Here is a 12,693-nt window from a genome sequence, read left to right on the forward strand (position 1 = left end):
AGGTCCCTTCCAGCCCTGAGATTCTATGAGTCACGCTTGCAGATCCATGTGGGCAGGTGGCCTGGCCCAGGCTGCACTGTGCAGTGTGCCCAGCCTCAGGGCTAGGAACCATTGTGTGCCATTGAGGAGAGTATGAGTAATGAGGCTGGCATGCAATGGGAGCAGCAGTCACACGGATGTTTGCAGCAAACTCACAGTGCCCATAGCTGGAGCTGGCAGAGCCCCTGGCCCACGACTCTCCACATCCTGCTGGGTCTCAGTGACTGGAGCTACCGAGTCCCGGAGTTCCTGGCTGGTCAATCTCCAGCGCTCATGCTAGAAAATTCCTGGTGACACCAGCTGGCCAAGACCCATGGACCCAGAGCCCTAGACTGGAAGGATCCTCGTGCCAATCGCTAGCTGAATGCCACTTTTGATGGCTCACAGCAGCCTTGCGAACCCAGCCAGCAAAGTCCCAGAGCCAGTGGTTTGCTGCATCCCAGAGTCCCTTGGCTGGCCAAGTCCCAATGCCAGAAGCTGGAGGAGCTGCAATGTTCCCAGCTGGCAGACTCCTAGCTGGCAAAGTGCCAGTGATCCAGGTGGCAGAGCCGGGGCCAGGGCTGCTGCTGGCCGGCCAGTGCAGCGTGCTAGGAAAGAAATTCTGACCTGTACTCACAGGAGGAGTGTCGCTGAGGCACAGGGCTCCTGAGATCCCAGCCAGAGCAGAGACCCGGTGGCTGCGGCTACAGGAGCCCAGAGAGCCGGCCGGTCGGCCAGCCAAGACTCAGCACAGCTGCCTCTGTTTAGCCACTGTAATAGGATCAAGCTGCCTCCATCTGTTCGTCTGGGCCTGCCAGGCTAATCTACCTCCCTGCAGCCTTGCTGTCCCTGTGCCTCCCTGCACAGGCCGGCTACCAGCCCTTCAGGAGGGGCGGGATCATCCCCCCACATCCCTGACCTGCACATGGCTCCCTTTAAGGGCAGATGCTCAGAACAACATGCACCAGCCCCAGGGGGACTGTTAGGATGACCTGTCACTTCTGGGGCAGGCTCTGCCCTCTGCTGCCCACTGGGCCTGTCAGGGAGCGAGAATGACAGGGAGGGTGGCTGTGTGGTTGGGGCATTGGCCTGGTGAGCTGGGTTCAATTCCCTGCCAGGTAGCACATGGCAAGTCCCCTTGTGTCTCTGCCCCAGTTTCCCGTGGTGACATGGGGGAAAAGCTATTCTCGCTGCAGGCCCTTTGGGGCAGGGTCTGTGTGACTTCCAGTGCCATGGGGCTGCGACCTTCGCTGCCTGCTGCACTAAGAGGTGACCAGACAATCCACGTCAAAAGCCAGGCCAATTTCTACACTTAGGGCTGCAAGCTAGCCAGCCAGGGACCGCATTCTGCTGTGCTGGCTGCCACCATCTGACCCAGCAGTGACACGGGGGTATTTCCTGGGATGGCAGCTCTCTCCCAGGACACAACATCTGAAGGAAACATTGAATAAGTGCTGTCCACCCTCACTTGGCGCAGAAGCACAGCTCAGACAGTCACCAAACCCAGTTCCTTGCCCTGAACGCTCTCCCTGCGGCCGGCTTCCCCAGCGGACCCCCAGTGCCTTGGACCCACTGCAGCAACGCACCTTCAACAGGGGCAGAACAAGGCAGTTTTATGGAATGAAGAACTGGTGCAAATCAGGGTCCTGCAGAAACTCCTGGGACACTGGGCAATTGTAGGGGTAACTCTGCGGTACAAAGTCACTTCGCTGTAACACAAATAACAAAGGACCCCCAGCCCGCTATCCCATGCTTTAGAGCCAAAGGTGTGCTCGGAGCCAGGCAGAACACAGCACAGCTGGGCGGTTACCCTGGGCCTGCCCTCTGCACTCTCCATCCAGGGACCAACCCAACAGGGCGCAAAAGGCTCATGACAATCCGGCTCCCCCCATCGGGACTCACCGCAAAGGCAACAGGCCAGCTGACCACCCGGGTCCCACCTGGGACAAGTTCCCATCTCAGACACAGCACAGGGGGATTTGCTTGGACAGCTTGACAAGAATCTGCTGAAATAAAAGATAACCCCTCTGTACTGCCTCCCACTCCCTCTACTTTCTAGGACCCGGCTGCACTGACCCTCCCGCTCCCTGGGACACAGCTGCATTGACCCTCACCCTCCCTGGGACCCCTCTCTACTGATCCTCCCCCTCCCTGGGACCCAGCTGTGCTGACCCTCCCCCTCCCTGGGACCCAACTGCGCTGACCTTCCCCCTCTCCCTCCCCCTCCCTGGGACCCAGCTGCACTGACCCTCCTCCTCCCTGGGACCTAGCTGTGCTGATCCTCCCACTCCCTGGGACATGGCTGCACTGATCCTTCCTTGGACCAGGGCTGCCCTGACCCTCTCCTTCCCATAACCTCAGGGACAGGAGACCACAGAGGGAAGAGATGCTTCAGCCTGATTCTCAGCACTGCACACAAAGAAATGAGTGAGCAAAAACACCTGCTTCATTTGCACTTTGCATACTTTCATGGTAGCTTTTTGCAAACTGGGCCTGGCACAGATGTACGCCAATGTGAATGTGAGACTGTGGCTGCTCCCAGCTAAACTTGGGGTGGTTCTGGGCTGTGCATATGTGTGTAGGCAGGCAGCATGAGCTCTCCATCTGCAATGTGCTGCACGCCCGAAGCTTTAGGGTTCTCCTTCTGCCTTTCGGTGGCCATGCTAGCCCCATGCTAGGCCCATCCAGCCTTGCAGAAACCTGCCACATCCAGCTAACCACTGAGAGAAGCCAAGGGGGAAACAAGTAATCTCGGGGGGCCGGGGGAGGGGGAATAGCTGGAGCACTTTGCCTAGCCCATTGCAATGGCCAATGTTATTAACCAGCCAAGAGTTCTCTCTCTGCAAACAGCACTGCAGATGGGCAGTTAAACAAGTGGATACATGCAAATGTTAAGGTTCCTATAGAGGCATTAACTGAGCCACATGGTTCATATGGGGCCTCAATCCCCCACCCAGGCCCTCTGCAAAGGGGGGTGTGAAAAGCCCTGTGACAGCCAAAGGCTTGTGCTCAGATACTACAGTGGTGGGCAGCAGGATAGCGCTCTGAGGCCTGATGGAAAGGAGCTGCAGCCAAACAACCTGGTCTGGCATATCTGGGGTCTGACCCCATGGGATCAGTAAGCCTTTAAAAGACAGCTATTAATCCCAGTGATGGGGTGAAGGGAAGCAGGGTTGTGTGATGCTGCCAGGCTGGCAGAGGGGCTGCAAGGGACGCTCTCCAGGGAGCTGAGCTGAGGGCACCAGGTCCAGCGGAGCTGTGGGAAGCATGAAGCAAAGCAGCTCTCCCCTTAATGCCACTTTCCTTCTGCTTTTAACAACCGTTCTGGTTGAAATCACTGCCCTGTGCGTGGCTGGGGAGCCTTTGCCAAGCTCGCCCGAACCCTAACCCCTTCTCTTCACCTGGGCCTGACCTTGTTCTGCGTGAGACGGAATCGACTACCTGCTTAGCATGGGAACAAGAGGGATGCTGCTGTATAGAGGAGCCAGGTGCTGCAGAAGGTGGAGAGCTCTCCTGTGGGGAGCAGAGGCAAGGGGTGCAGGGGACCTCAGGTACAGGGGGCTGGGATCTCTCCTGTGGGGGGATGGGAGCTGGGACTGCTACTGGGGGGACAGGGAGCGGGGAAGTCTCATATGGGAGGGAGCATGCACACAGCAGAGCCCAGGGTCTCTCACTGGGAGACTGGGGTCCACTGGGCCAGCTGACTATTTAAGCCCCCAAAACGCCTGTCAACCCAAGCCCTAGGGCAGCATCTCATCAGCTTCCTGGGGACCAGCAACTGGCTCACCAGGCTACCTTCAGCCATGGAGCCTATAGGAAACAGACACTGTAACCACTCAGGAAAGGGACTGCCTTCCTGTCACACGGGACCTCCTGGTCAACCTCCTTCTGACCCTGGCTAAAGTGGCCATCTATAAAACCAGGGTGAGAAGGTTGGCCGATGGAGTCTCCTGTGACTGTGGGGCCTATTTCCGATCCTCCGTCCGTTCACGCATCCGGGCAGAGTTCCTCTGGGCAGCGTCCACTGACTCCCTTGACGCCTTCGAGGAGCCATGGGCGCTGTCCAGGGTTCTCTGCTCGGTGTCCCCATCCGGTTCCCTTCGTTTGACCCTTTGACCGCACTCCTGGCCCTGTTGTTCATTAGTTGTCCCCTGTACTTATGTGGCTTTCCAGGTCCTGTGGACCACCCTCTTAGGCTGGGGGGGGGATCCTTTAGCCCGCCCACTTCCTGGATCCCAATAAGACCAGAGGCTTCTCTGCAGAGAGCTCAGTGAAAACCCTGCTCTGGGGGGAGGGCCTGTCACAAAAGCAAACAGAGCAACACGAGGCAGAAGGAATGTGATGGCGAGTGGGATGAAGTGGGAATTCTCTGCAATATTTTTATGACTGATGTGCAGGGTGTGATGCTGGCAGAGCAGGTACCAGCTTGTGCCAAGGCTGCAGGTGCCAGCTGTGCACTGACAAGTTCATAGCTGGACACCAGCGCAGCTCTCCTGTATGTTCGTGTGGTCCAGGTTAGGGGTGAGACTTACAAGAATAAAAGGAGGACTTATGGCACCTTAAAGACTAACACATTTATTTGAGCCTAAGCTTTCATGAGCTACAGCTCACTTCATCGGATGCATTCAGTGGAGCTGTAGCTCACGAAAGCTTAGGCTCAAATAAATGTGTTAGTCTCTAAGGTGCCACAAGTCCTCCTTTTCTTTTTGCGAATACAGACTAACACGGCTGCTACTCTGAAACCTGTCAACTTACAAGAATGTGTTCAGCATTTAGACTCTGTGGAACGCTTGTACGTTGCTGCCTGAGTTAATCTCACGTGTAATGTCTGTATCCCATGCTACAAGATGGTATGTAAGCTTTGCTTTATAACTGTAGAAATGGCTGCTCTGAACCTGTGAACCCAGGCAGGAGGAATGGTCCACCATCTATCAGGAAGGACGATTAGAACTCAGTGGCCCTTGTAGAACATCAGGATACAAAGACTTGGTTAAAGGCCCTCTCACACCCATGCAGGTGTTAAGTACAGGAAAGCCTGTCCCATCAGCATCAAATTCCCCCTACCCCCTCTTCTCTCCCCACTGCCCCTCCCACCTACCCCTATTCGCCCCAAGGCCACCCCCTCACCTTACATGTGCATTTTCTCCAAGGTCCAGGCACCTAATTAGTGGAGCCACGCCTGCACAGCTCCACTAATTAGGTGGGTGGCCCTTCGTTCTCTCGTGTGCGGTCACCGAGGCGCGCACCTGGGAGGGAACTATCCGTGGACCACCTGCATGGAGCTCGCAGACCACTGACCATAGTTTGAGAACCTCGGCAATACTCCATTTGAGGCCAAATCAGCGCGGAGCAGAGCGGAAGAATTACTTCTCGTGTCTTGCTTACGACACTCCTGCTAATACAGCCCAGATTGATGTTTGCTTGTTTTGCAACAGTGTCACACTGTTGACTCATATTACCTTGTGATCCACTCTGACCCGCAGATCCCTTCCCGCAGTATTCCTTCCTGGGCAGTCATATCCCATTGTTTACGTGCATCGTACAGAGATCCCATCTCTGCTTCCTTTAGAACCTGCCCAAATGCCACCGCGTACGCTCCCTTCTGGCTTCTCAGAGCCTGGGCCAGGCCCAGCCCTTTCCCCCACCTCGATTCTGGCCCCCTCTCAGCCTGCCCACCTCTTTCCTCTTCAGGCCCTGCACAGCACTGCCGCTAGGATCCCTCTCCCAGCACTGCTCTGGGCATGTCCGTCCCCACCCTCCATTCCAGTCCTCATCAGCCTCCACTCCTCCACTGCAGCAAGTTCACGTCCCCCAGCCTCCCCTCTGGGCTTCACACAGTCCCACCCACCCACATCTCTGCATCCCTCTCCAGCTGCCTGCCTGAGCCCTGCCATAGGCTCCGGCCAGCCTGCGCCTCACTCCCACCCAGGAGGTTGATGCCATCCCGAAGGGCTGCTCCCCAGAGGGTTACAGGCGGGACCTACCTGATGAGAATGTCACAGGCTTGAGGTTCATGGAAATCCCTCTTCATCTACCTAGGAGCGAGAACACGCAGAGAGGGCAGGAGGTCAATAGCATGCAGTGCCCCGGGCACCCAGCCCAGAGCCAGAGGGCAGTGCAGACAGACGGGGACTCAGAGTGAGCAGGGGCTCTGTCGGGCATCCGTCTGGGCAGCAGTGTGGATAGGATGAACTGACACTCGGGAGCTGAGCGCACAGCCCCAGCCTCTCGCCCTGTCTGCCCAGGGACCTGACCTGCACACTGAGCCTGGGTTGGAGAGAGCAGAGCTGGGGTGTCCCTAGCATGGGGAGGTGGCAGCAACCCCCCCCCCAATGCTTCCCAAGGCAACGAGCACTGCCCCGTCTGGAACCTGCACCGACCCCCCGGGAAGGGGCAGAGCCCCCAGCCCGGCCCCGTCTGGAACCTGCACCGACCCCCCAGGAAGGGGCAGAACCCCCAGCCCAGCCCTGTCTGGAACCTGCACCGACCCCCCGGGAAGGGGCAGAACCCCCAGCCCAGCCCCGTCTGGAACCTGCACCGACCCCCTGGGAAGGGGCAGAGCCCCCAGCCTGGCTCTGTCTGGAACCCACACCGACCCCCCGAGAAGGGGCAGAGCCCCCAGCCTGGCTCCGTCTGGAACCTGCACCGACCCCCCGAGAAGGGGCAGAGCCCCCAGCCCAGCCCCATCTGGAACCTGCACCGACCCCCTGGGAAGGGGCAGAGCCCCCAGCCCGGCCACGTCTGGAACCTGCACCGACCCCCCGGGAAGGGGCAGAACCCCCAGCCCAGCCCCATCTGGAATCTGCACCGACCCCCCGAGAAGGGGCAGAGCCCCCAGCCCGGCCCTGTCTGGAACCTGCAGCGACCCCACAGGAAGGGGCAGAGCCCCCAGCCCGACCTCGTCTGGAACCTGCACCGACCCCCCGGGAAGGGGCAGAGCCCCCAGCCCGGCCCCGTCTGGAACCTGCAGCGACCCCCCGGGAAGGGGCAGAACCCCCAGCCCAGCCCCGTCTGGAACCTGCACCGACCCCCCGAGAAGGGGCAGAGCCCCCAACCCGGCCCCGTCTGGAACCTGCACCGACCCCCCGGGAAGAGGCAGAGCCCCCAGCCCGGCCCCGTCTGGAATCTGCACCGACCCCCCGAGAAGGGGCAGAGCCCCCAGCCCGGCCCCGTCTGGAACCTGCACCGACCCCCCGGGAAGGGGCAGAGCCTCCAGCCTGGCTCCGTCTGGAACCCGCACCGACCCCCTGGGAAGGGGCAGAGCCCCCAGCCCGGCCCCATCTGGAACCTGCAGCGACCCCCCGGGAAGGGGCAGAGCCCCCAGCCTGGTTCCGTCTGGAACCCACACCGACCCCCCGAGAAGGGGCAGAACCCCCAGCCCGGCCCCATCTGGAACCTGCACCAACCCCCCGAGAAGGGGCAGAGCCCCCAGCCCGGCCCCATCTGGAACCTGCAGCGACCCCCCGGGAAGGGGCAGAACCCCCAGCCCAGCCCCGTCTGGAACCTGCACCGACCCCCCGAGAAGGGGCAGAGCCCCCAGCCTGGCTCCGTCTGGAACCCACACCGACCCCCCGAGAAGGGGCAGAGCCCCCAGCCTGGCCCCGTCTGGAACCTGCACCGACCCCCCGAGAAGGGGCAGAGCCCCCAGCCTGGCTCCATCTGGAACCTGCACCGACCCCCCGAGAAGGGGCAGAGCCCCCAGCCCGGCCCCGTCTGGAACCTGCAGCGACCCCCCGGGAAGGGGCAGAGCCCCCAGCCTGGCTCCGTCTGGAACCTGCACCGACCCCCCGAGAAGGGGCAGAGCCCCCAGCCCGGCCCCGTCTGGAACCTGCACCGACCCCCCGAGAAGGGGCAGAGCCCCCAGCCCGGCCCCGTCTGGAACCTGCACCGACCCCCCGAGAAGGGGCAGAGCCCCCAGCCCGGCCCCGTCTGGAACCTGCACCGACCCCCCGGGAAGGGGCAGAGCCCCCAGCCCGGCCCCGTCTGGAACCTGCACCGACCCCCTGAGAAGGGGCAGAGCCTCCAGCCCGGCCCCGTCTGGAACCTGCACCGACCCCCTGAGAAGGGGCAGAGCCTCCAGCCTGGCCCCGTCTGGAACCTGCACCGACCCCCCGGGAAGGGGCAGAGCCCCCAGCCCGGCCCCGTCTGGAACCTGCACCGACCCCCCGGGAAGTCCTGGGCTATCCACGGGAGCAGGCAGGTGCCGAGGGATCAGCATGGACTGTCACTCATCACCGGGCCCAGGTCAGCACCTGGCAGGGCCGGATGTTCAGCCACCATGGGGGCATGTGGGGCAGAGACAGATGCGACGAAGGGCGTGTCTGAGACAGACGGCCCGAGAGCACGGAGAACATGCCTGGCCTGCGGCATTGCACGGGGCACAGACATTGGAGGGCTCCAACAGAGGGACCCTGGCTCCAACTCACAGGTCTGGGTCTCCCCAAACACCTCCCAGCTCATGGACCACAGAGGCTGGCACTGCTGTGTGCCCAGCGAGGCAGCTAGCCCACCTGAACCGAGCGAGAACACCAGCGACACTGAGAGAAACACCCAGCTCCTGCCTGCTGGCTGCACACACCCTGGGCAGGGCCCCGCTGGGCACAGCAGCCACCAGCCAAGGGGACCCAGCACCATGTGGAGATGACCACGGCCAGGCAGGAGGAGAGGGAAACACATCCTCTGCCCTCTCCTGCCTAGAAACCCTCCCTCTGACTCTCGCCCGGCTGCTCATGACAGACCCTGCCTGGGCGCGGGGCTGAAATGGTGACTGTGTGGTAGAAAATTACAAATGTCTTAACGTGGGATTTTGCCAAGTGTTGTCTGTGAGATGCTGCACCACTGTGAAATGCTCCAGAGCGCACAGCCAGGGGTCAGTGTGTGTGGGGGGGGAGGGGCCCGGCTCCAGAGCTCAGAGCCAGGGGTCAGCGCAGGGGAGTTGGGGGTCCCGGCTCCAGAGCTCAGAGCCAGGGGTCAGCATGGGGGGGTCCCAGCTCCAGAGCACACAGCCAGGGGTCAGCGCAGGGGAGTTGGGGGTCCCGGCTCCAGAGCGCACAGCCAGGGGTCAGTGTGGGGGAGGGGGAGAGTCCCGGCTCCAGAGCGCACAGCCAGGGGTCAGCGTGGGGGGGGTCCCGGCTCCAGAGCTCTCAGCCAGGGGTCAGCGTGGGGGGGGTCCCGGCTCCAGAGCGCACAGCCAGGGGTCAGCGCAGGGGAGTTGGGGGTCCCGGCTCCAGAGCGCACAGCCAGGGGTCAGCGCAGGGGAGTTGGGGGTCCCGGCTCCAGAGCGCACAGCCAGGGGTCAGTGTGGGGGGGGTCCCGGCTCCAGAGCTCTCAGCCAGGGGTCAGCGTGGGGGGGGTCCCGGCTCCAGAGCGCACAGCCAGGGATCAGCGTGGGGGTGGAGCCTGACTCTTGGAGGCTCCGTGGGGGGCTCAGTGTGGATCTCAAGTCTCCAGCAGGCCTTTAACAATTTATAAGTTTTACTCTAGAATCCATTGGCAGAGAAATCACAGGAACTGAGATTTCTCTGAAATATTTAGTGCCCTCTTTTTCTGTGCAGCATGACAGCCCCAGCCTGGGTCTTGCCATGATGTGTACAGCCCAGCTGTGATTCCCCCCGCACCTACGGCCCAAAAGTGACCCCCATCCCGTGTACGGCCCGGCTGTGACCACCATCCTGTGTATAGCCCAGCTGTGACCCCTTGTCACGGAGTGTGGGGAAGTCCGGGGCCTGCACCCCTGTTCCTGGAAGTCACCATGACTCTCAGCCAGCCAGTAAAACGGAAGGTTTATTGGATGACAGGAACACAGTCTAAAACAGAGCTTGGGGGTACAACCAGGACCCCTCAGTCAAGTCCTTCTGGGGGGCAGGGAACTTAGACCCCAGCCCTGGGGTTCCCTGCGTTCCACCACCCAGCCCCAAACTGAAACCAAACCTCCCCCAGCAGGCTCCCTCCTGCAGCCTTTTGTCCACACTCCCAGGGCAGAGGTATTGCCTCCCCCCTCCCTGTTCTGGCTCAGGTGACAGGCTCTCAGGTCTCCCATCCCCAGTGAAACTCCCCTGCCACATTCCCAGGGCAACACTGCTCCCTACTGTGTCATACCCTCCTCCCAGTACAGCCCGGCTGTGACCCCCATCCTGCGTACCACCCGGCTGTGACCCGCCCGCCGCCTACGGCCCAACTGTGACCCCTATCCCATGTACGGCCTGGCTGTGACCCCTCCTCCCACGTACGGCCCAGCTGTGACCCCCCATCCCGTGTATGGCCCAGCTGTGACTCCCCTCCCTTCCTACTGCTATCCCAAGGAAGAGCCCTTGGGAGTGCCAGAATCTACACATTGCAAGAGCTTTTTAGGAAAACACCCACCACTATTTATGCAGGACCTAACAAAAATAATGTGGTGTGTACTTGGGCCCCAGCAGCTGGCTTGGCTGCACCAGTGAATGAGGGGGCAGCTCTCCTGTGACGGGGCAGTGACAGCTGTGGTGGCCGCATGCCATGCAAGGCCAGGGGCTGTGATTTAGGGCTCTGCAACCCAACCCAAATCTGAGAGGACCCAACTCCACATGTCAGGTTCAGGTCAGGTCAGAAAACAGCCAGACCCGCTTGGCTTGGCTTGGCTTGGGAAGTGTCTGCTCCCTGCCTCCTGCCCATGGCATGGCAAAGGGGTACCTTCCCAGGCCTAGTTCCAAGGACAAGGCGGTGGCGGTGCTGACTCAGGACTGAGGGAAGGGTTGGGTTGGGTTGAAGTTGGGTCCCGCTTGGGCCAGGTGTTTAAGGATCCGGTCGGGCTTTAGAAAGAGGCCCGAGCAGACCTTTCCTGTGATCCATGTGGGCGCTGCGGTGGCTGGGAGAGCATTGGAGCATGAGACATCTGCCCTGTGGGCCTGAGAAGGAGGATTTCAGCTCCTTGGCTCACAGGGCCCTGCACCCCGGCGACAGCCAGGAACAGAGCCCTGCAGCCAGTGGCTACCAGGGGAAGCTGCTGCAGCCCCCAGCTGGAGGGGCAGTAAAAGGGTTAAGGGCAAGCTTGCGGGCATCTCTCCCTTCTCTCCACTTGGCACCAGCCCAGGCTGGGCTCTGCCCCACGCCTCACTCTCAGCTTCCGCCTGCCTGCACAACTGGGAAATGCCTCTTGGCTCATACTGGCAGCGAACTGACTGCAGAGCAGGGAATCCCCTGGCTGGCCGTGGCACGGGATTTCCTGCAGCATTGGCGCCAGGGTGCAGCCTTCGGGAGCTGGCGTCCTGCCTCCGCAGCTCAGCGCCAGGATGGGCAGGGAGCAGGGTGGGGCCCTGCTGCCTGCCCAGCTCACCCTCTGATGCGCTGCCTCCCACAGGCCCTGGGGCAAACAGACCCATAGCAGGGGGGCAACAGGACTCCTAGGAGAGTGAGAGAGGGGTTAAAAACCAGAAGACCTGAGTCTGGTCCTGCCTCCAAAGCTCTGCAGGCCCTTTCCCCTCTGCACAGCAGCCTCCCCCCAGCCCCCTCACCTGACACCCTGACCATGAACCACTAAGGCTGTGAGAGTTGGGCTTTGGGTATGTGCAGATGTCTCTCCCCCCACCAAACGCTGCTCCCCCAGGGAATCCCAGCCCCAGGGAGCCCCAGCCCCTGGGTCCTCAGCAGTCAGTGCTGCTCTCCTGGGACAGTTAACAAACCTCAGCCTAGAACCACAGCAATTATCAATGGCAAAGCCCAGTGAGATCACCTAGTCCACCTGATTTATCCAGCACACAGGGTTCTAGAGTAATACTGTATAGTTAGCTGTGCGGAATTGTAGGGTCGCTGAAGTGTAAACGTTGCACTCTATGAAGTCTAATCTCTTCCAATCCTTGTCCAGGGATGTGGATTTGAATTGAGATTGTTTGCCCCGTCGGTTAACTGCCTCCACTACGAATGAGTTTGGTTGTGGGTTTGAGAACAGGAAATACACCGGACCCTCACTAGAACGCATGTCTACATAGTGAAAATTTGCATATAACGTGGTCGCGGCCATGGATCTCAAATTTAATTACTTTAATTGCAATTCATTTTAACACGGTCCCTGCGTTAACGCAGTACCACGCATGGATCCCAAATCCTGCATTCGAGCAAGGGTCCTGTGTACATTCCTTTATTTGGCATGTGATATTTCCTGTCTGTATGTTTATTGGTTGGGGGAATGGTAACAGAAGTTTGTCAAACCATGTCAGCGGGTTCCAGCAAGGCGTCATTGATGGGCAATGCAATCTTCAGCGTAGAGAAAGTGTGTAGGGTCTTAAGGATTTGGTGTTGTGTCTCCTGTACCTCTTCAGGAGGAATGTTCTGACTCTGAGCCACCCACTGGAATAGCTCCTGAGATTGTTTAAAGTCATCTGTAGTAGCAGGAGTTGGGGGCATAACCACTTCATCAAGGGAAGAAGAGTAGTTGTGCTCTGGGGACGCCTCCTGTTCCGTAGTGTCATCCCTCTCTTCCTCCCCTTCCTCTCTTACCTCAGAGGGTTCGGGTACTGACGTTGGTGCAGAGCGTACGGGCTTCCTGTGGGAAGAAGGAGGTCAGTGGAATTGAGACCTGTAGGCTGCCCATGGATCCCATTGTGGCCGTTGGATGGGAAATGGCATGGGAGGGCACATCCAGTGGTTAGCGAGCCATGGTGGTAGGTCCCTGGTGCTCTCTTCCCTGGGTCTATAATGAGG

At 60.2% G+C, this 12,693-nt stretch overlaps 1 protein-coding gene across 2 annotated transcripts in view; it reads right to left on the reverse strand.

Moving 5' to 3' along the window:
• Window positions 1–12,693, reverse strand: part of SHANK3 (SH3 and multiple ankyrin repeat domains 3) — a 695,549-nt gene that overhangs the window by 655,505 nt on the left and 27,351 nt on the right. For both annotated transcript variants that reach the window (XM_043500373.1, XM_043500369.1), the window contains exon 2: window positions 6,003–6,053. The gene's annotated coding sequence lies outside the window, so the exon portion shown is untranslated. The remainder of the gene's footprint in view (window positions 1–6,002; window positions 6,054–12,693) is intronic.

Source organism: Dermochelys coriacea, chromosome 1, assembly GCF_009764565.3.
Source record: "Dermochelys coriacea isolate rDerCor1 chromosome 1, rDerCor1.pri.v4, whole genome shotgun sequence".
Taxonomy (NCBI): domain Eukaryota; kingdom Metazoa; phylum Chordata; order Testudines; family Dermochelyidae; genus Dermochelys; species Dermochelys coriacea.